Source organism: Labeo rohita, chromosome 21, assembly GCF_022985175.1.
Source record: "Labeo rohita strain BAU-BD-2019 chromosome 21, IGBB_LRoh.1.0, whole genome shotgun sequence".
Taxonomy (NCBI): Eukaryota; Metazoa; Chordata; class Actinopteri; order Cypriniformes; family Cyprinidae; genus Labeo; species Labeo rohita.
In genome coordinates this window covers 29,031,804-29,055,967 of record NC_066889.1, presented here as the reverse complement: position 1 = coordinate 29,055,967, position 24,164 = coordinate 29,031,804, and the positions used below count along the sequence as shown (strand labels likewise).

The 24,164-nt window shown below is 37.0% G+C and overlaps 1 protein-coding gene across 2 annotated transcripts in view; it reads left to right on the top strand.

Moving 5' to 3' along the window:
• The first annotated feature begins 1,148 nt into the window (after nucleotides 1-1,148).
• Nucleotides 1,149-24,164, top strand: part of LOC127152773 (synaptic vesicle glycoprotein 2C) — a 69,675-nt gene continuing 46,659 nt past the window's right edge. The window contains exons 1-2 of one of the 2 annotated variants that reach the window (XM_051093618.1): nucleotides 1,149-1,167; nucleotides 23,684-23,765. The gene's annotated coding sequence lies outside the window, so the exon portion shown is untranslated. Of the gene's footprint in view, nucleotides 1,168-23,370; nucleotides 23,489-23,683; nucleotides 23,766-24,164 lie in introns of those variants that run through there. The other variant, XM_051093617.1, reaches the window with a different exon arrangement.

Here is a 24,164-nt window from a genome sequence, read left to right as displayed (position 1 = left end):
ATTATTGTAGGAGTTGTCTTTCGACTTTAAAATGTAATGTTTAATTCAATGTTTTACTTGCCGTTTCTTTTCATTTGTGACCCTCGACCACAAAACCAGGGTCAGTTCTTTTGAAATTGAGATTTATACATCATCTGAAAGCAGAATAAAGAAACTTTCCATTAATGCAGGGATGCTCAACCCTGTTTCTGGAGATCTACCTTCCTGCAGAGTTTAGTTCCAACCCTGATCAAACACACCTGAACCAACTAATTAGGATCTGAAGGAGCACTTGATAATTACAGACAGGTGTGTTTGATCAGGGTTGAGACTAAAGACTGCAGGAAGGTAGATGTCCAGGAACAGGCTTGGGCACCCCTGCATTAATGTATGGTTTGTTAGGATAGCACAATATTTGGCCGAAATACAACTATTTGACAATCTGGATTCTGAGGGTGCAAAAAAATCTAAATATTGAGAAAATCACATTTAAAGTTGTCCAAATGAAGTTCTAAGTAATGCATATTACTAATTAAAAATTAAGTTATAGATATATTAGATATATATAGATATATATTTATATATTTATCTATTATATAGATATATTTACGGTAGGAAATTTACAAAATATCTTAATGGATCATTACTTAATATCCTAATGATTTTTGGCATTAAAAGAAAAATTTAAATTTGACCCATTTTTGGCTATTGCTACAAATATATCCATGCTGCTTAAGACTGGTTTTGTGGTCCAGGGGCACATTACTAGCAATTTCTGAGTGGGAATTACTTAAAAAAAACAATTTCTTTCAGTGTACACTTCTTCCCATTTATCCAGTTTTACTCCTGTTTTTGCTGTGGTTGCTGTACATAAGCAGTTTTTGGTTGTTAAAATAACTGTTCTAGAATCATAATCTGACTGCACGGATTTAATCTATTGCTATTTGTCTATAATAAACACTGTTAGCTGAATGAAGCTTATGTCTGCCTGTAAATCTACATTCACTGTGTCTCGCCGGCAGGTTGCACTCCTGTACCGTCGTCTCTCTCTCTCTGTCCCTGTGTATTTCCAGTCTCTGTGGGGCTTTAACAAAGTACAGACTGTCTCATGCATTCTGTTCCTCTTGGACACGCAGAATGATCATAAAAATGAGAGAGAGAGATGACAGGGATTTACGAGACTAGCAGGTACGCTCCGCTCCGCTGTGTCTGTTCTTATGATGAACGCGCTCGTGTCTTTCCGGGCTTGTTTTCTCTCTCTCTCCAGCTGTCAGTCATTCATCACAGATGATTTCCTGTCCCAGCAGACACGCGCACAGACTTTACACTCTTTGATCTTTGATTGACGGCTGTCAGTCATCTCCCGTCCTGTGGTGGGAGGGGCCACGTGGCTCCTGGTGCAAGATCTATACAATATGTATTTATATGCTTAGATATAAATGAAACCTCTGATTTCTCCATTAAGCGTTTTAAGCTTTGGGCAGGATCATGTTTATGGATGAACCAGAGAATGTTCTGTGCTCTCAGACACACATTAAGTCAAATGTCAGGAAATCAAAGCTGAATGTTAATTTCCTCTCTTTGTGTCCGTTCTTTTGGCTTGATGTTTCGTTTCTCTGCATTAGCATAAAGCATAATGCTGGGAGACGAGCAATCGTTAAAGTTTAATGGCATTGCGTTTGGTCAGTCGTGTAGCCGCGAGCAGCCATAGGAGACTGAGTCAGAATGTGCTTCCTTTTTAGAGGCATGAAATGAGGGTCAGTAACGGTGTATTGTAATGTAACCTAATGCATAAAACATGCTGATGTAACAAGAGTTTGAGTGTTAATCATGTGTTTTAATGCATTTTAATTAAGGACTGTGCATTAAAGCCGTACAGTTATTCACAGGAACATGCAACTGTTTGTTAGTCATTATGAATGCAAATATCTGTAAAATGCGTTATATATACAGGCTTGTAGTTGAAGTGTCAGCGTAAGGTCTGTTCGGGCTAATGAACACATATGATGTGTGTTGTAGTCGACAGTGCTCTGATGACCCACGTGCTGCGAGCAGCTGAAATATGCGGCAGCTCCCATATGGCATTCCTGCAGGACGCCTGCACTGTAGTGCAAACCCAGCAGAAACCTGATCAAGAGATTCACATTTACCTCCAGTGTGTGTGTGTGTGTGTTTTCTGGGATGGCAGCCCATTACAGCCCCTCTGACTGAGCTGATGGAGGTACAGATATTATAGAGCCATGAGCCTCGTTCACTAAAAGACCAGACACTAATGAAATTAAGAGACAAGACACGCGGTCAAAGAGGCCAGAGCGCTTTTCAACATCGTTTTCCAGGCTGTATAAATTCTGCTGTTATTTATGGTCGCTCTATGCAGGTCATGTGCACAGGCATTTGGAGATAACAGACTGAATGTTCCGTTTATAATTTTTTAAATGTTTTTTCTGCTCACCAAGCCTGCATTTACTATTTATAATAACTGTTTTCTATTGGAATGTATTTTAAAATGTAATTTATTTCTGTGATTTCAAAGCTGCTTTTTTAGCATCATTACTCCAGTCACATGAACCTTCAGAAATCATTCTAATATTCTGATTTGCTGCTCAAAAAGCATTTATTATTAATATTATGTTGAAAACAGCTGAATGGAATTTTTCCAGGTTTCTTTGATGAATAGAAAGGTCAGAAAAACAGCATTTATCTGAAATAGATATCTTTTGTAACATTCTAAATGTTTTAGAGCTGTCAAACGATTAATCGCGATTAATCGCATACAAAATAAAAGTTTGAATTTGCCTAATATACGTGTGTGTACTGTGTGTAATTATGTATATATACACACAAATTAATGTATATATTTAGAAGAAATATGTTATGTACAAAATATTTGTATTTATATATAATGTAAATTATGTAAAAATTATAATAAATGCATATACTTGTAAATATATCTTAAATATTTGCTTGAACAGCAAATCAGCATATTAGAATGATTTCTGACAGATCATGTGACACTGAAGTCTGGAGTAATGATGCTGAAAATTCAGCTTTGATCACAGAAATAAATTACATTTTAAAATATATTCAAATAGAAAATAGTTATTTTAAATAGTAAAACTATTTCAAAATTGTACTGTTTTTGTTGTACTTAGGCTTGATGAGCAGAAGAGACTGTACTTTACTTTTTTTGTCTATTTTTGTTTTTAATATATTTACATTTTCAGATTTTTTCTGATGGAAATATACAAATGAATCTTTATTTATTCATTATTTCTATATATTTCTATATCTCTATCCTTTCTATGTTTATATATAGAAAGATACGAGTGTGTGTTTTCATTACAGTTTAAATGTTTGTGGTCGGCATGATTTTTTGTTTTTGAAGTCTCTTCTGCTCACCAAGGTTGCATTTATTTGATAAAAAATACAGTAAAATGTGAAATATTATTACAATTTAAAATAGCTGTTTTCTATGTGAATATTTGTTAAAGTGTAATTTATTCCTGTAATCAAATCTGAATTTTCAGCATCATTACTTCAGTCTTCAATGTCAGACGATCCTTCTAATATGATTATTCTAATATGCTGATTTGCTGCTCAAGAAACAGTTCTTATTATTATCAGTGTTGAAAACAGTTGTGCTGCACAATATTTATGTGGAAACTGTGATGCGTTTTATTTTTCAGGATTCTTTGATGAATAGAAAGTTCAAAAGAACAGTATTTATTTGAAATATAACTCTTTTGTAACATTATAAATGCCTTTACTGTTAATTTTGATCAAATGACTGCATCCTTGATGAATGAAAGTGTTAATTTCTTATTTTATTGACCACAAACTGTTGAACAGTGTACATGCTTTATATATTCTATATATTTTTTTACATTATTTTATTACAAAAGTCACAAAAATATGTTTTTAGGTATATACTATGGTAATACTCTGGTACTTTTAGTAATCAGTCAGTATTATGGTGTATCACCATCACTCTCTCACTTCCTGTGGAGGATCTTCAAGCAGTGTTTCCTCCAGAGCCGAAGGGTTTGAGTTTTCCCGCAGTGATCCGATTTTCCTAATGAATGTGGACAGTCCACAGACCTCTGGAGATTCCTTGAGTGAATCTGCAGCATTAGCGTGATCATGCGTGACGCGAGCGTGTGGCCCTGGGCTCCGTGTCAAACACCCACACTTCATCACAGACGCTCTTCTGACCCCAAACACCATCAGGACCCCTGCTGTGATTCTGACACACACATACTGACCCTCAACTGCTGCTTTCAGCTTTACATCATATGAAACTGAATGAAAACAGTACTTGTTTATTACTCATTTTTAGGAGCTGTCTGAATTTTTGGCATCATTACTCCAGTCTTTAGTGATCCTTCAGAAATCAGTTGGCATCTATATGTGTGTCTGTGGGGTTTTTGACCTGTTTTCTGGTCTGATCATCACACATCAGCTCAACACGATTTGAGCCGTACACCGAATTATCATCAAAATTAGCATCTTCCATCCGTCCCTTTGGAATCAGGATGTTCCCTCATCCCTGGTTGCCATGGAGATGTTTTTGGTCTTCAGTACAGAGCTACTTGTTGATGCTGTCATGAAACCGGTAAACAGTTTTTGTTGTTAATTTTGTTCGCTCTGATTATTTTAAACATTGATTGTCAGGGAAAACAGATGCTTACAAAGCATTTGAAACTGATATAAACCGAGGTGTGCGTGCGTGTGTGTGTGTGTGTGTTGAGTCATATTCTTACTAATGGATGAAGTAGGACAGAGTGAAAGAGGGAATAAAATCCTGATAGAAACAGGAGAATTTTAATGCTCAGATGTTGCTCTTTTATAACTCATGAGAATTCATTGAAATCATTCTTCATTCAAGTATCAGTTTCTCAGATGTTTCTCCTAAAATTTCTTGGGAAAATGCTAAAAATAAACACACATGAGGCACTACACTGAACAAAAACTGACTTTGAAACAATAGAACCATTAAATAATTTGTTACTATTTGTAGACAAATGTTAGGATGGCTTGAAACAGCCTAGCCAGAAAGTTTGAAGTTTGAAGGTTTTCAATTTGAAGTAGTTTGAAATTTAAAAATATTTTTAAAGATTAAAGTTTTAATGTTTTTGAGACAGTACAGTCCATAGAAAAACACATTGCTAGGGTACGTGGGGGGGTTGCTAGGGTGTTGCTATGTGGTTGCTAAGGTACTCTAGGTGGTTGCTAGGGTATTCAGTGTGGTTGCTAGGACAGTTGCTAGGGTACTCGGGGTTGTTGCTAGGACAGTTGCTAGGGTACGTGGGCTGGTTGCTAGGACGGTCGCTAGGGTGTGTGGGATGGTTGCTAGGGTGTTGCTATGTGGTTGCTAGGGTACCTGGAGTGGTTGCTAGGGTACCCAGGGTGGTTACAAGGGTGGTTGCTTGGGTACCTGGGGTGGTTTCTAAGGTACTCTTGGTGATTACTATGGTGTTGCTATGCGGCATCTAGGGTAACTGGGGTGGTTGCTAGGGTGTTGCTATGTAGTTGTTAAGGTACTCAGGGTCATTGCTGGAGTGTTGCTGTGTGGTTGCTATGGTACTCTGTCATTGTTAGGGTGTTGCTACGTGGTTGCCAAGGTACCTGGGGTTGTTGCTAGGGTGTTGCTGTGTAGTTGCTAAGGTACTCTGAGTCATTACTAAGGTTTTGCTAAGCGGTTGCTAGGGTACCTGGGGTGGTTGCTAGGGTGCTGCTATGTAGTTGCTAAGGTACTCTGGGTTGTTGCTAGGGTGTTGCGGTGCGGTTGCTGCAGTACTCTGTGTCATTGCTAGGGTGTTGCTATGCGGTTGCTAAGGCTTTCTGGGTCATTGCTAGGGTGTTGCTATGTGGTTGCTAGGGTACCCAGGGTGGTTGCTAAGGTACCAGGGTTGGTTGTTAGGGTGTTGCTGTGTGATTGCTAAGGTACTCCAGGTGGTTGCTAGGGTACTCGCGGTGGTTGCTAAGGTGTTGATATGTGGTTGCCGGGTTACCTAGGGTGGTTTCTAGGGTGGTTGCTAGAGTACCTGGGCTGGTTGCTAGGTTGTTGTTTTGCAGTTGCCAAGGTGGTTGCTAGGGTGTTTCTAGTTACTTCAAGTAAAATAAACTTATCTGAAAAATCTAAAAAAAATATGTAAAGTCAAATCTAAAAAATATAAAGAACTTTTGAAGTAAAAAGACTAAAATGGTATTTTCTTGTAAATAATCTTTATTTACAATAGAGAAACATCTGAGATTTATTTCCATTTAATCTCGAGAACTAATTGAGATCTCATTTGCATGGTCAGAGCGTTGCTAGATGACTGCTAATGTTTTCACAGTGTTGTTTAGTGTGTTTCTATGCAGCTGTTTGTTGCTAAATGTTTTCAATCTGTGTTCACATCAGTAATCTTAAATATGAGCAATAATAATGAAAACACATTTTTATATGGCATGTTTATTTTTGCCGTCCACTATTAGACTCTTAGCAACAGAAATAACAGATTGCATGTTGAAGAAACAGGCCTCGTCTGCTCTGATATTTCCTTCGTCTGAGTCACGCTTTGCTCTTTTATGTTGTGCAATAATAGAAGCCATCCTCACCTGCTGAGAAACACCGCTGTGTGAATGTGAAGAGACGAAGAGCTCGCTTTCTCCTGGTGGTCATCATGACCTCCGGCGGCTCTTCCTCAGCAGCCCACGCGCATGAAATAAAGCACTTCAAATGCACGTATTGGCCGTGGGAATTTTCTTTTGATGAAAGTATTTTTAGTGCATTGTGGCATCACAATCGCCAGCGGCGGTGCGGCGCTCAAACACACCATGAACACAGTGTATTGAAACATCTGCTTGCTTTTCTGTCTCACTTATTTCTCATTCCCTCTCTCTGTTTCACCCTCAGGCCCTCAATTTCTCTCAGCAGGACTGATGTACAATGTAAAAACTGATTTTATGAAATTTTAAATAAAACAAAAATTATTGGAGTATGTTTTACAAGATGCACATTGTTCGCACCAGGGTTGTTATAATTAAATAAACCAAATCTGATACGTAAGAAACTAATGAAAATGTCAAAAACATAAAAATAAAAACAAATGAGTTACTGAACATACTCCAATAATCTTTTTATTTACAACTTCAAAACATTATTTTGATGTACTAAAATAACTAAAACTAAACTTGAATTAAAATAATACAGTAAAAGCTAATAAAAAATGACAAACAGCAAAATTACTAAAACAACTAGAATTAAAATTACACTATAAAAACTAATAGTGTAAAACAATTAAAAAAACAATAAAAAATAAAACACTAAAGAAAAATAAAGACTAATTCAAACTAATTCAAGACTAATTAATAAAAACTACAATAGTATCTCAAAGATCAACAACACTGGTGTGAACAATCTGTTGTAATGTGTAAATATAAGACATGATGTTAAAAATAACAAAATACACATGAACAAATAAAAGCTGATGACAAATGATGTTTGCATGTTTTTCACTGTGAGTTCTGGAAATATTCAGGCTTGTCTATCTGTCATCAGGCTTGTGTGTTTGTAATCAGGTCATTATTCACACAAATGAGGATTTTAGATTAATAATATCATCTGTTGTTTTGTAGCCATATTGATCAGCGTTTCTCACTCATTCCAGCACAGATTCAGCAGCAAGTAGGTCACAAACACGCCTCCATGTTCCTAATAAATGAACAACATCTTTTCGAATACCAAAAAACACTTTATATTAATGATTGCCATTGTTTTTATCTGACAGTTTGTCGTTTTTGTTTCCTGTTCTATGTTTTTGTAATTAAAGGAATATATAATGTAATCATTCTCAAGTCATCCAAACCTTTTTTTATTTTAGAATCAAAAATGCGTTTTACCTGATTGCATCAAAATATGTTTTTTTAAAAAAAAGGGAAAATAGTGGTCAGGATACTCTTTAAAACTTGATTTTGTGCTTGACGGAAGAAAGAAAGTCATACACCAGGTTTGGAATAACAATGCACAGTAATGAGTAAATGATGACGGAATTTGTATTATTGTAATTTGTTTTCTCTCTATTAAACCATTTTTGATTGCATCCACTCATTTAGGCGCCAGTTTAACTGCCAAGTTTAATCTCAACAACACAAACTTTTTGGCAGCGTATGGCATTGTTATCAGAGTTTTCTGACTCTCCAGCATCTAAAAACGTCTGCAAACTCAGCTGAAGAAAATACAAAAACAGTTGCAGACGCTGCCACCCACTCGGGTCTGGTCCGGTCCGTCAGCGTTTGTGTTCCAGCTCTGTAATTAGACTTCTGTTTGACAGCAGACAGCCAGAAAACATGGCAGCCAGACCCTTAGTCCACCAGAATTGTTTACTGTGCCTTTGTTTTTAATGTGGTAAGACAAATTTGGATGACAATTTTGGGCCTGACAGTCCTGGATTCCCTGGTAAACAACTAAGAACTTGAACGTGGCCTTTATGGGTTTTCCCTGATTAAACCCTTTAAGAAGTTTTCATTGTTGAGGAGAATCTTATCAAAGACAGTCACTTTCTACAGTTGCTAAATTTAAAGTTTCTGGTGTCTACAGATTTTTGGGAAAATTCTGAACCCATTCATTTTGCTAGGATCAGTCGAATCATTTGTTCGCCATTTTGAAACGCTTTGAACTATTGGGACAAAATTCGATGAAGTTCATCAACAACATGTTCTGAAGGTACCTGAGAAATTTGAAAACAACACCACCTAGTGTTTAGAAGATACAGGGATTCATACGTTTTTATAAAGGATGGTCACTTCTTGGGTCACGCTGAATTTGTCAATACAGATTTTGCCAGGATTGAATGAATCATATGTTCACCATTTTAAAATGCTTTGAATTATTGGGACAAAATTTGGTAGAGATCATCGACAACATGTTCTGAAGGTTTCTGCGACGTTTGAAGACAACGCCACCTAGTGTTTAGAAGATATAGGGATTCATACAAAACGCACTATTAAACATAATACATAAGAAGTAATTAATTTGTTTGTTGTTAAGGTTGAGCAAAATACATTTTGATTAATCATTTTGACTTGGCTATATGCTTCTTTTTGGGGAATATTAGTTCCACTTTGTTTTTTGGTTTCTCTGAGGTTTCGGTCGCTTATAATCATTGTTTCAGTTTTCTGGCTGTTTTGTATTTCTTCCAGTGTTTCTTAAGGTAACTAAGAAGTTTGAAGGCAATGCCAACTAGTGTTCAGATAATATAGGATTTCATACAATTTTAGCAATGACTCACTTTCTGCACTTTCACTTTGTACAACTAAATGTGAAGTTTTTGGTCTCTACCAATTACTTGTCATGCCAAATCTGTCAATACCGATTTTGCTGGGATTAAATGAATAATTTGTTCACCATTTTGAAACGCATTGAACTATTGGGACAAAATTTGGTAGAGCTCATCAGTGAAATGTTCTGAAGGTATAGGAGAAGTTTGAAGACCAGTGACACGCCAGTAGTGTCCTAGTGTTCAGAAGATACAGGGCTTCATACAAAAATACAGTCTTAAACATAATACGTAATAAGTAACTGATTTGTTTGTTGTTTAGATTGAGCAAAACATGATTTGACTTATCATTTTGACATGGCTATATGGTTCTTTTTGGAGATTAAAAAATATTAGATTTTCTTCTAATTCATTCTTTCTTTCCTCTGATGTTTTGCTTCTAAATGTAACTGATAAGCTGGTTCTTTTTGGGGAATATCAGTTCCAATTTGTGCTTTGGTTCCTTTGAGGTTTTGGTTCTTCTACAGGCAGCTGATAAACCCTGGTTCAGTTTTCTGACTGTATTGTGTTTCTTTCCGTGTTTCTTAAGGTACCTGAGAAGTTTGAAGACAGTGCCACATAGTGTTCAGAGGATGTAGGATTTCATACAATTTTGTCAATTTTGCATTTACCAAATGTCTACCAATTTTTTGGGCCATGCTGAATCTGCCAATAAACTTTTTTAGTAATAAATGAATAATTTGTTTGCCATTTTCAAATCTTTGAACTCCTGGGACAAAATTTGGTAGAGATCATTGTTGGCATGTTCTGAAGATATCGGAGAAGTTTGAAGACAGCGCCACCTAGTTTTTAGGAGATATAGGACTTCATACAAAAACACTCTTAAGCATAATCAAGTGAAAGGAAATTAATTTGTTTGTTGTTTAGATTGAGCAAAACAGCTTTTGACTTATCATTTTGACTTAGCTATATGGTTCTTTTTGTAGATTAAAAATATTATAGTTTTTTATCTGATTCATTCTTTGTTTTTTATAATATTTTGGTTCTTCTAAATGTAGCTGATATACTCAGTTTCAGTTTTCTGACTGTACTGTGTTTCTTTCAGTGTTTCTTAAGGTACCTGGGAAGTTTGAAGACAGCGGCACATATTGTTCAGAAGATATAGGATTTCATACAATTTTTTATCAATTACAGTCACTTTCTACGCTTACTAAATGTAACCTTTTTGGTGTCTACCAATTTCTTGGGTCATGCTGAATCTGCCAATACAGATTTTGCCAGGGTTAAACTGGTCATTTGTTTGTCATTTTTAAACGCTTTGAATTATTGGGATAAAATTTGGTAGAGATCATCTATGCTATGTTCTGAAGTTATCCAAGAAGTTTTAAGACAGTGCTACCTAGTGTTCAGAAGATACAGGGTTTTAATCAAAAATGCACTCCTAAACATCACAAAATAATTAATTTGTTTATTATTTTGACTTGCTATATGATTCTGAAGATTAAATATATTATAGGTTCTTTCAGTTCATTCTTTGTTTTCTCTAATGTTTTGATTCTTCTAAATGCAGCTGATAAACCCTGATTCAGTTTTCTGGCTGTATTGTGTTTGTTTCAGTGTTTAGTGAGATTCAGTGAGCATGCTGTGATGGCTAAAAAGCATTTTTGCTCTGCAAAGCACCATTAATATGAGGTGCGTGTGGGCCGTGATGTGTGTTAGCAGCTTTAAAACAGTTGACTCCATTTGCATGTGCTGAATATAAAACACTCTGTCCTGCGTAATGTCGTTTCATAATGAATCCTAATTTAAAAACACTTCAGAAATAAAACAAGCTGAATTCATTCTTATGAACTGTAGTGATTTTCTTCTGTGTAGTGTTTTTAGTGCACGTTCAACTCAAGATGAGCCAAGAATTGGTGGATAAATGAAATTTTGGTAACAATTTACAATATGATTTCATGACACATTTTTCACTTTTATTTGAACTGAGCACATGGTAACCATCCACATTCAATAGAGCAGTGTGAACATTCATCAAAACATCTCCTTTTGTGATCCACAGTAAGGCATATTGGTTTGAATCAAGAAAATAATGATCATTTTTATTTTTTGGATGAGCTGTTTCCTTTTACACAAATGCAATCTCTTTGTCCCATCATTATAGCTCTCTGTAGAGATGATGGTTCTGCCTCTGAACATGAAAAGAGGAGTGATATTACCACAGTCTATCAGCACAAAGATGATAGAAACTATGTGTCATCACTGAGAAACACATCACACACACACACAGCTGTGTCAGCCCCTTCGGGGTGGGTTTCCCTCCTCCACTCACGACTCACGCCGGAAATCTATCATGTGACTCCAGGCAGCCAATCAGACGCTGCAGAGCGGGGATTCCGTGTGTGTGGGAGTAAAAGCTTTAGCTAAATGATACATTACAGCTTAACACAATACCACACTATGCCATTAACCTCCACATATGGTTATATGAGGAAATGAATCTCAGAATGAAATTCAATCATATTTAAAAATGATGTAAGTAGCATATTAAGAGCATCTAAACACAATGCTCATACTTATGGTTACAAATGAACCTTTTTACTTGGGCTGTAAAGCAACCACAGAACACCTTAGCAATGCATATCTCATAGTGATACATACTGTTATTTGGAACATCCTAGCAACTTAGCACTGCCCTGGCAACCAGCCACAGCACCCTGGAATTGTAGCAGCAAGTTTTATACAGGCAAACACCTTGTTAATATTAAAATCTAGGTTTCACTTAAAAATTTGTAAGTTGTTGCCATGGCAACAGTATGGTGATTTTCATATTTGTTAAAACCATCCTTAATAACACACGCACACATACACATCTCAAAATAGCTGTTCATTGCATTTTAACCATAAAGAAGATACTAAATTATTATTTTATTTTATTTTTTTTGTTTGTTTTATTGTGATTGCTAGGTGTTCTGAGTGGTTGTCAGGGCGTTGCTATGTGGTTACTAGGTGTTTTGAGTGTTTTTATTTTTACTATGTGGTTCCTAGGGTGTTCTAAGTGTCTTTAGTGTGTTGATATGCATTTTGAATGGTTGCCAGGATGTTGCTATGTGGTTGCTAGGTGTTCTGAGTGGTTGTCAGGGCGTTGCTATGTGGTTACTAGGTGTTTTGAGTGTTTTTATTTTTACTATGTGGTTCCTAGGGTGTTCTAAGTGTCTTTAGTGTGTTGATATGCATTTTGAATGGTTGCCAGGATGTTGCTATGTGGTTGCTAGGTGTTCTGAGTGGTTGTCAGGGCGTTGCTATGTGGTTGCTAGGTGTTTAGAGTGTTTTTATTTTTACTGTGTGGTTCCTAAGGTGTTCTAAGTGTCTTTAGTGTGTTGATATGCATTTTGAATGGTTGCCAGGATGTTGCTATGTGGTTGCTAGGTGTTCTGAGTGGTTGCCAGGGTGTTCCTATGTGATTGCCAGGTGTTTTGAGAGGTTGCCAGGGCTTTGCTATGTGATTGCTAGGTGTTCTGAGTGATTGCTGGGGCATTGCTATGTGGTTGTTAGGTTTGAGTGTTTTGTTTTTTATTATTGCTATGTGTTTGCTAAAGTGTTCTGATTTTTTTTTTATTGGTTGCTAGATGTTCTGAATGGTTTTATTTTGTTGCTGAGGTGAACCAAGTAGTGTCATTGTGTTGCTATGTGGTTGCCATGTGTTTTGAATGCTTTCCAGGGTATTACTATGTGGTGTTTTGAGTGTTTTTATTGTTGCTGTGTGGTTGCTAAGGTGTTTTGAATGGTTGTCAGGGTGTGTCTATGTCATTGCCATGGCATTGCTATGTGTTTTGAATGTTTTTGTTGTTGCTGTGTGGTTGCTAAGGCTTTCTAAGTGTTTTTATTGTGTTGCTATATGGTTGCTAAGGTGTTCTGTTTTTTATTGCTAGGTGTTCTGAGTGGTTTTATTGTGTTGCTGAGGTGTTCCAAGTGGTGATATTGTGTTACTATGTGGTTGCTATGTGTTTTGAATGGTTGCCAGGGTGTTGCTATGTGGTTGCTAGGTGTTCTGAGTGGTGGCCAGGGCATTGCTAGGTGGTTGCTAGGTCTTTTGTGTGTTTTTATTATTGCTGTGTGTTTGCTAAAGTGTTTTATTGGTTGCTAGATGCTCTCAATGGTCTTATTATGTTGCTGAGGTGTTCCAAGTGGTGTTATTGTGTTGCTATGTGTTTTGAATGGTTGCCAGGGTGTTGCTGTGTGGTTGCTAGGTGTTCTGAGCAGTTGCCAGGGCATTGCTATGTGGTTGCTAGGTGTTTTAAGAGTTTTTATTGTTGCTATGTGGCTGCTAAGGTGTTCTGTTTTGTTGTTTTTTTTATTGGTTGCTAGGTTTTCTAAGTGGTCTTATTCGTTTGCTTTGTGGTTGCAAGGTGTTCTGAGTTTTTTTCTTGGTTGCTAGGAATTCTAATTGGTTTTGTTGTGTTGCTGATATGTTTTGTGTGGTTGCTAAGATGTTCTGAACGGTTTTTTTTATTTTTACTGTGTGGTTGCCAAGGTGCTATGATTGTTTTGCTAGGTGGTTGCTATGATCTTCTGGTCTGTAAATACAGATTGTGTCTTTCAATATGCATTTATTAATTTTTTTTCACCTGTTTTCTGGTGAAAATTGTGCATTTGATCACTTAGTAAAGTAATACATGACCTGCGAGGGTTCACAAATGCTGTAGAGGAAGAGAGAGCATTATAGTCCCGATTTCTACACACACACACACACACGCAGGCTTCTGCTCGGTGGAGAAAAAAGCCAATTAACATCAATGTCAGCAGCCATTTTTATATCCGCGGAGGTAAACTGAGATGACAGCAAGAGGAAGAACCTCCACACCTCCGCTAACGCTCACTCTTTCTCACTCTTTCTCTCCGTTTCTCTCCTCATTTCTCTTCTCCTTACCTGTGATGCAGCAGACATTTGTGTGTCGTATGCTGATGGCTTTTCCAGCTCATTGTTCCTCAGATCTCACGATATATTGACAGAGCCGCAGCTGATGTCAGCAAACACACACCCACACCTGTGCCAGGTGTTTACGGCAAGTCCCTGACCCGGGACAAGGACTACAGCCATCTGACAACACAAGATGTGTCAATGGGTGAACTAAATGAATCTTCATATAAATAAGTTGATTTATAGTATCTACATATCTACATACTACACATATATACTGGTGATTTAAAACCATGTTTACTATACTGGCAAAACTTTGGAATAATTAAGATTTAAAAAAAAAAAAAAAAGTTAATCTGCTCACCAAGGCATTTATTTAATTAAAAATACAATAAAATTAGTAAAAATGTGAAATAGAATTACAATTTAAAATAGCTGCTTTCTATATGAATGTATTATAAAATGTAATTTATTTTTGTGATCAAATCTGAATTTTCAGCATCATTACTTCAGTCTCCAGTGTCACATGGCCCTTCAGAAATCATTCTAATATGCTGATTTGCTGCTCAAGAAACATTACTGATTATTATCAAAGTTTAAAACAGTTTAATATTTTGTAGAAACCGTGATAGGGTCAGTAAAAAGATCAAATTAATACTTTTTTAAGCAAGGATGCATTAAAAGTGACATTTATAATGTTAGAAAAGACCTTTATTCAGCTAAAAGCTGTTCTTTTGAACTTTCTATTTTTTAAAAAAAATATATATATATATATTATATATCACAGTTTCCACAAAAGTATGAAGCAGCACTACTGTTTTCAACATTGATAATAATCAGAAATGTTTCTTGAGCTGCAAATCAGAATATTAGAATGATTTCTGAAGGATCATATGACACTGAAGACTGGAGTAATGATGCTGAAAATTCAGAATTGATCACAAAAATAAATTACACTTTGCAATATATTCACATAGAAAGCAGCTATTTTAAATTGTAATAATATTTAACATTTTTACTGATTTTACTGTATTTTTAATCAAATAAATGCAGCCTTGGTGAACTGATGAAACTTTTGCCAGTGAAGTTTTGCCAGTATAGTGTATATCGTTTTTACAGTTTACTGTATTTTTGATCAAATATTTGACTGGTACTGTAAGACTGATGAATTAAAACCATTAAAATGACATGCAGTTAATTGTCCTTCACCATAAAGCATGTCAGCGTGACATGTGACATCTGATGAACTATGATCGCTTCATTTACCACAGTAAAAATCACATGCGACAGAAACACAGTAACAGTTTCAGCATCACAGCGATGATTGACACATCAGGACGACACCCGCCCACTCCTGTCCGCTCGTGTTGTCACACCTGTCATGTGACCAACGGGTTGCTACAGCACTAGACAGGTCATTCATGTAAATGTGAAGATGTTCACGTGAGCGTTTGCACGGCTGGACTATGAAAGGGCCGCTCGCTGTCTATTCAGGCTCAGATAAGTGCTGTAAGCGTGACGGCCGAACCCTGAGGTGAAAACAGATGCTATTCATAAGCAACAGAACTAGAGATAAATATAGTCTACAGTCCAGCATAAAGAGGAGAAACAACTGAGAGGTTAAAGAGATTGTGTTTTCTTCCTCCAGTCCAAAGTGAAGTGAATTAGTTCAAGCGGGGCGGCACTTGAAAATAACATCCGCCGATGGACGTCATTCATTAGGGCTTTCAGGCCTTTCCAGCACACACACGCACATTCATGTCACATTCACGCCGCATTTCCGTCTCTGAAAAGGGTCTGTGTGTCTCACGAATCTCTTTCGCACACACACGGTCAGCAGCAGGTCTGCGCTCGCTGTCAGTAGCTCAAATGATGAAAGAGACGCAAATCCGTCCTTTGAATAATTCACAGAGGGCAGTTCGGCATTATGTCAGCTTTCTCGGCCTTGAATGAAACGATTCCTCCGAGTGTTTCCCTGCCAGATGAAATTCACAGGCAAAGACGGGGAATTCCCACACAAATCCATCATGATTGTCATTAATACGTACACATATACACTAGTGTTCAAAAGTTTGGGGACTGTAAGATTATTGAATGATTTAAAAGTCTCTTCTTCTCACAAAGGCTTTTTTTTATTAAAACTACAGAAAAATCAGTAAAATTCTGAAATATTATTACAATTCAAAATAGCTATTTACTGTGTTAATATATAGAAAAATGTAATTTATTCCTGTGATCAAAGCTGTATTTTCAGCATCATTACTCCAGTCTTCAGTGTCACATGATCCTTCAGAAATCATTCTAATATGCTGATTTGCTGCTCAAGAAACATTTCTAAGTGTTAAAAAACAGTTGTGCTGCCCATATTTTTGTGGAAACTGTGATGCATTTTATTTTTTAGGGTTTTTGTATGAATATAAAGTTCAAAAGAACAGCATTTATTTGAAGTAGAAATTTTAACAAACGCCTTTATATCACTTACCTAAAGATGAGCTGTGGTTTATAAAGAGATTTATAAAGAATTTTTGTATGTGTGTATATATGGCTGTTTTATAAATAATAGGAAATTGTCATACGTTTACATTTAGAATCATTTAAATGCACATTTTTATAAATGAAGTCCCTGGTTTCCAAACAGGTTTCCTAAGAAATGTCCCTCCCACTCTCCATTTAGCCCCGCCCCCTGTCTGCCATTGATTTAACTAGACTTCATTCAAACATCTCACTTCTCTTTTGACCTTTGACCCCTGCTGCACTGATTAAGGCTTTGACGCACTAAAATCCAGCTCTGTGTTTCTCAGATAACACCGGGGACAGACACTCACAGTAAGACCAGCACTTAAGGAGGATGGCAAATGTTACCGCTGACTGAGAGGGTAAAATCAGCCGCTCTCCAGGTCAGACTGAGAGATAGAGGAGATGGCAAGGTTAATTACATCAGACAGGCAGAGAAAAATAGAGCATGTGTGGAGGCTCATGGTAAGAAGTCCTTTCTCGGGGTCCAGCCAGTGTCAGCGTTTCATATTTCTTTTATATTTATAAGAAAGCAATAAGTCACCAAGACCACAGTTACAGTGGGTTTTACCACGATTAAGGAGAGTTTAGGTTCTCTGCCTACCAAAAACACACTTTAAAGGAACAGTACATTCAAAAAATGAGAAAAATTTTGCTGAGAATGTCCTCACCCTCAGGCCATCCGAGATGTAGATGAGTTTGTTTCTTCATCAGATTTGAAGAAATGAGTAATTCTGTCACTTGCTCACCAATGGATCCTTTGCAGTGAATGGGTGCCGTCAGAATTAGAGTCCAAACAGCTGATAAAAGCATCACACTAATCCACAAGTAATCCACACCACTCCAGTCCATCAGTTCACATCTTGAGAAGACAAAAGCTGCATGTTTGTAAGAAACAAATCCATCATTAAGACATTTTTAACTTAAAACCATTGCTTCTGGGTAAAATAAGAGTCCATAATCCATAATCTCCTGTTCTCTCACATCAAAATCCATTCACATATTTGTTTAGAGCTGTTTTGGCTTGTAAACTGTGCTTGATCTGTGCAGATTTCTCTCCTGATTCAGACCAGACCACTTTTTCACTGGACAAAGCATTATTATGGACTCATATTTTAGTTAAAAACTGATTTGTTTCTTAAAACACACAGCTTTTGGCTTCTTAAGATGTTAATTGATGGACTGGAGTGGTGTGGATTACTTGTGGATTATTGTGATGTTTTTATCAGATGTTTGGACTCTCATTCTGACGGCACCCATTCACTGCAGAGGGTGAGCAAGTGACGCAATGTTACATTTCCATAGTCCATAATCCTTAATAATGCTTCCTCCAGTGAAAAAGTGGTCTAGTCTGAATCAGGAGAGAAATCTGCAAAGACAAGCACCGTTTACAAGCCAAAACAGACCAAAACAGCTCTAAACGTATGGCTAAATTCTGACGTGAGAGACAACAGAAGATGGACTTTTTCACTGTAGGAAGCTTTATTATGGATTATGGACTCATATTTTACTCAGAAGCAATGGTTTGAAGTTAAAAATGTCTTAAAGATGGATGTTCTTTCTTATAAACATGCAGCTTTTGGCTTCACAAGACGTTAACTGATGGACTGGAGTGGTGTGGATTATTTGTGGATTATTGTGATGTTTTTATCAGCACCCATTCCGACGGCACCCATTCACTACAGAGGATGCACTGGTGAGCAAGTGATGCAATGCTACATTTCTGAGTCCATAATCCACAATAACACTTCCTCCAGTGAAAAAGTGGCCTGGTCTGAATCAGGAGAGAAATCTGCACAGACAAGCACAGTTTACAAGCCAAAACAGCTCTAAACAAATATATGACTGGATTTTGACGTGAGAGACAACAGAAGATGAACTTTTTCACTGGAAGCGTTATTATGTATTATGGACTGATGGACTGGAGTGGTGTGGATTATTTGTGGATTATTGTGATGTTTTTATCAGCTGTTTGGACTCTCATTCTGACGGCACCCATTCACTGCAGAAGATCCTATCGTGAGCAAGTGATGCTGGATTTCTCCAAATCTGATGAAGAAACAAACTCATCTACATCTTGGATGAATTGGGGGTATGCTTTCAGGAAATTTTATTTTTGGGTGAACTGTACCTTTAAGTGAGGAGTTCTTAAAGAAGGTAAGTGACCTGCTCTAAAGTTCAGAGCAGATCTGTGTGTCTGAAAACTGCTTTTGACTCTGCCGTAATGAGCAGCATAATTTCTGAAAGTTTGCATGCATAAAGTGAATGTTTTGGCAGACAGTGGAGAATTTAAACAGGCACCAATTACACCCTTCCCATCCACCCACAGAGGTCTCCAGCATCACCCCACAGGTGTGTGTTTTATCAGTAAGCAGGAACAGTTTTTCTCTCACACACACACTTTACTAACAGCTCCCTGTTTTCTAGGTTATTTGCATGAAATTAGACGCCCACTGATGCACGTAATTGCATATCAATTAAAACCAATATCACATGTCCAGATAATGATGTAGAGAGATTTGAGAACATTGTGCTGCTATTTACAAAACTTTGTGTGCATAAGTGGAAAGAAGTGTTAGAAATAGTGCTAACAAAGGAAAGAATATCTATCTATCTATCTATCTATATAGAATAAACACAGTTAATTAACATGTGACTGAATGCTTTCAGCTGCTGTTTCCAGTTAATGGACGTTCATTGTGGTAATTTGAAATCAAAGCAAAAGTCTTCAGTGGATTAGAGGCAGAGATATTCAAATCAAAGAGAGCATGATCATTTTTATTCACCTTTTTCCTGAGTAGCCGATGAACGGCGCCATGATGGACTCCATTTGGGTGCTTTCGTGTTCCGGTCTCCATAGAAATACATGTTAAAACAAGGTTAAAAAAGGTAGACTGAATTTGAAACTTTTTCAGTATAACTAAATATAAAAATGTCCGCAGGTTTAATGTTATACTATCAACGAAACACAAGAGAAAAAGTTTTTACTGAAATAATACTGAATATCCATGTGCATATATTGAATCTCATTATGTCTACGTGCAGAATTAAATTACATTGTGTAGTGACCAATATATTACTACAAATGTGTGTGAGTGTATTTGTACATTTCTGAAATATATATATTTAAAACTTTTATTTTTTAAAATAATTTTTAAAGTAATTATTTAAGAATTATTTATTCACAAATAATTTTAGCAATTTCCATTCCTGAAATTATCAATTAAATAAATCAACTGTGTAAATTCTGTATATATTTTTAAAAATATATATTTTGACAATTTTTAAAGTAATTCAAAAATTGATTCACAAATCATTCTATTATAATTCCTGAAATTATATAAAAAAAAATGTATATAATTCAAATTATTTGAGTTAAGATATAATACAAAATTGAAAAAATAAAATTATTAAATTACATTTAATAATAATAATAATAATAATATTACTAATTATTATTATTATTTAACAACACTCACTCATTCACAGAATTAAAATTATTTTATTGTAAGATATAAAAAATGAAATTTATATATATATATATAATATTATATAATATATTTTCATTTTGAAGTAATCATTTAGAAATTCATAATTCCTGAAATTGTCAATTAAATAAATTATATTTATAAAAAGTAAATATATTATAAATTTTAAAATTAAATCTCTCTTCTCTCTCTCTCTCTCTCTCTCTCTCTCTCTATATATATATATATAAAATGTACATATTGCAAATTCAAATTATAGGAATTATATATGAAGAGTTTATTAACAAAAACAGAGCTCTTTTTTTTTGTTATCATAATTTTATTGTTTTCTTGTTTGCTGTATTTTGTTTTTACGTCATCAAAAATACTCCATTTTTTTTGAAAATGGAGTTATCTGTTTTTACAAATAAACTTTTCATATGCACAGCTATATAGTATGTCTTTTGCACTAATTTGGTGACACTGCATTACATGTACAGTATTTCATTAAATGAGCCACTAAAAAACCTTTAACCATTAATCCGTGTATGTGTATTTACAGTATACTCTTACTAAAGCTTCGGCAATGTAAAGCATTTTTTTCTGTTCCAGTAAAGTTTCTTAAATTGCAAGAGAGAAGGAAACTTTATTAGTGCCCATTTCAGCTGAAAAACTCTAAACAGCTGGTGTTGGATGCGAATGCGAGTGCATTAGCATATTTATTGCGGCCGTTAGAATGAGCAGGGAACCCTGCACTCTTCCTTCCTGCATCTCCATCCCTCTTTTGATTCTCAAGATTTCCAAGAGGAGGAGAGCATCATTCAGAGAGTTCGGGGTGCTTCTTTCCGTGCGGGTGGAGAGGCCGGATAGGATGTGAGATGGATTCCTCTCCCAACAGCTCTCCAGGGAACCGTTTTAGCTCTAAACAAAACAGAAAACCCTCCTCGAGGCAGGGACTCATTTCACACATGCTCCTCATCTTCATTTCATGCCTTTGTGATGCTAATGGGCATTGACTTAAAAAACCCATCAGAACTCCTGTTAGAGTCAGTGCCGTGAACTCCAGCTGAAACTCTGAAGCTGACGTCACGGGTCAAAGGGGATGCGATCGTGAATGTTTCCTTTAATATTTATTGGTTTATTGGGGGTTCAAGCACGTAGCGCTGAAACCTTATTGTAATTGTTAGAACGGCCAAGAATCGGCCTACTCCACATAAAACTGATCGTGCAGAGCAAACCATAAATTGTAGAGACTTGAAACTTGGAGGGATGGTAGTACCCTCACTGCCAACACAATCACCAAGGCTCGCCCCAGTCAACCTGATGGGGGAGCTGCAGCGATCAAAACCGTCAGTCGCAGGCTCAAGTGTTTGAGTGAGCCTGGTAAAATTTTTGTGTGTTTTGTTTTTTTGGCAAAACCTACTTTTGCAAACTAGACCTAGGTTTTTCACCATATCTAACCAAACCAGTGCAGGAAGATTCTCTGGAGAGCGAATATCAATAGTTATCAAAAAGTCAAATTTCTGATTCACTGGTACAAAGGGGTGCCAAAACATTTGAAAGGTTTGGGGCCACTTTTAGTAAAATACCTATAACTCTTGAACAGAATGAGATATCTTCACCAAACTCAGAAGACTTATGTAAGAGCTCAGTCTGAGGTCACAGGAAGAACAAAATTGGGGAGCTTGGCCACTTGGTGGCGCTATAAAAGGGAACAACATAAAAATGGCTATACCTACGCAGCTATTTGTCCTAACGACTTGAAAATCTGTGCACTATTTTGGTCAAAAGTGCCACAAGTGTCTATAAGGACATTTGCGTATCTCAAAAAAACACGGCCGCCATTGGCTAATGAAGATTGAGCACCTATTAGACAAGGTTAACGGAGGCTGATTGGAACAAAATTTGGTGGGCCTATTTGACTCACGGCTCCAAAGGCCTGTGAGAAATTTGAAAGAAATCAGCCACTGGGGAGGTCAGTATCGTGTTTTGGGGAGGTCAATATCAATAATTGTACATTGCGTGTTTTTTTTGCACATACGTTAAATATTCATATCAGACAACTCTGCCTTTAGAACCACTGCTGTCAATCAAATCATTTGTTAAATGATTGAGAAGATGTAAAAAAAAACTACTTTTGCAAACTAGTCCTAGGTTTTCTGCCCAATTGGAACCAAACCAACGCAGGAAGATTCTCTGGAGAGCGAATATCAATAATTATCCAAAAAAAAAATACTTTCGACTCACTGGCACAAAGGGATGCCAAAATGCTCGAAAGGGGCGGGGCCACTTTTAGTAAAATGACTATAACTCCTGAACAGAATGAGATATCTTGTCTGAACACCTAATAGACAAGGTTAACGGAGGCCAATCGGAACGAAACTTGGGTTTGCCTGTTTGACCGACGGCCCCAAAGGCCTGTGAGAGATTTGAATTAAATCGGCTGGGGGGAGCAATCTCGTGTTTTTCAAGAGCATAAACAATTGAACGTTGCTGTCAATCAAATCGTTTGTTAAATGATTGGGAAGACGTAAAAAAGCTACTTTTGCAAACTAGTCCTAGATTTTTCGCTCAATCTGCAAAAAAACACTGCAGTAATTTGAAATTTACCATTTGGGAAGATATAACGGGGCCATTTAGAAAAGGGGCCTGTCCAAATTTACCAAAATCCTATAAAGCTTAAAGAAAAACTCAAAACTTCACAAAACCTGGTGAGCATGTGCGACAGGTAATTCTAAACAAGCATGCAACGTTTTAAGGGGATCAGACCACAGTTGGCGCAATAACAATCAGAAATGTTACACAACATAAAATTTCTATGGTAAATTACCTAGACTTGCTAAAAATGCTTTTTCTAAATCGTTGATTTAGGTTTTTACAAGCTTGCTAAATAATGTATCTTTCCTTATTTGATTAAATAAGCGCTTGAACCCCGGTAATCGCTGCTTGCAGCTATATTAATGGTTTCGGTCTGTTCTTTGAAGATTTGTTTTGTGCAGATCTGATCTATGTGGTTCTGTGTAGATCTATTTTATGTAGGGTCTGTTCTGTTTGGTGCTTCAGCACCATGGAGAGTTCCATTCCGAGCGTCCCGCGTTCGTCCCGCCTCTCCGGCGCAAACTGCGCGGGTCTGCCCAGATTCCATCTCCAGCCTGGCGGGAGTTCAATCACGATGAGTCGCGTTGAGAACCCCAGTGCCGCATTTTTTTTCTGACTGTACCGCTGAGGCGTGAGCGTCGGGGGCAGCGCAGAAAGTTAAAAACACTGAAACACGAGTCTCTCCAACAAAAGCAGGAAAAAGCCCTCCAGAGAATCGTGACTCGCGGAGAAAGAGCACTGCGTCACGGGTGGGTGGGGGTGTTCGTATCCACGCATACAGTCATAGTATATACTCACTATGATCCAAACGCACTCATTCCGCTCCCCCGCCCCGCGTCGCGTCACATTCAGCGGGGCTCTCCGCGATACAACTATTGATTTCATCTCTCTCTCTCTCTCTCCCTCCCTCCTTCTCTCTCCCTCTCTCCATCACTTCTTCTCAGCTTTTCTTCAAGTGCTGCAGAGAGACGCGGCTGCTGCTGCATTGTGAGGAGAGAAAGAAAAATCCGAACTCGCGTACAGTCGGTAAGTGATTGAGTTTTTCTACAGGAGTCTAAAACGTAAAATTAACTGCATTAGACAAACGCGTTGTCACATTCAGCGCGCTTTCGACACGCATTTTTAAGAAAGTTAAAGTGTTTGAACATACCAAGCCATGGTCTGAATGCAACGCAAAGACGCAAGTCTTATCCGTGTGTACATGAATTAATAATTAAAAACAGTACAACGCGTCCCGTGTGAACGCTTCTCATTAAAAGCGGTGTCGAACCTGATTTATAGCCTATTTATTGCCGTTTCGCTTATGGTTTTATTTTTTCCCCTTGAAGATCGCGACGTGAAAGTGTGATTTTATTAAAAGAGCTAAGCATGCAGAACATCAAACAATTACTGTAATTTATTTTGTATGTCAGTTCAGTCCGATTT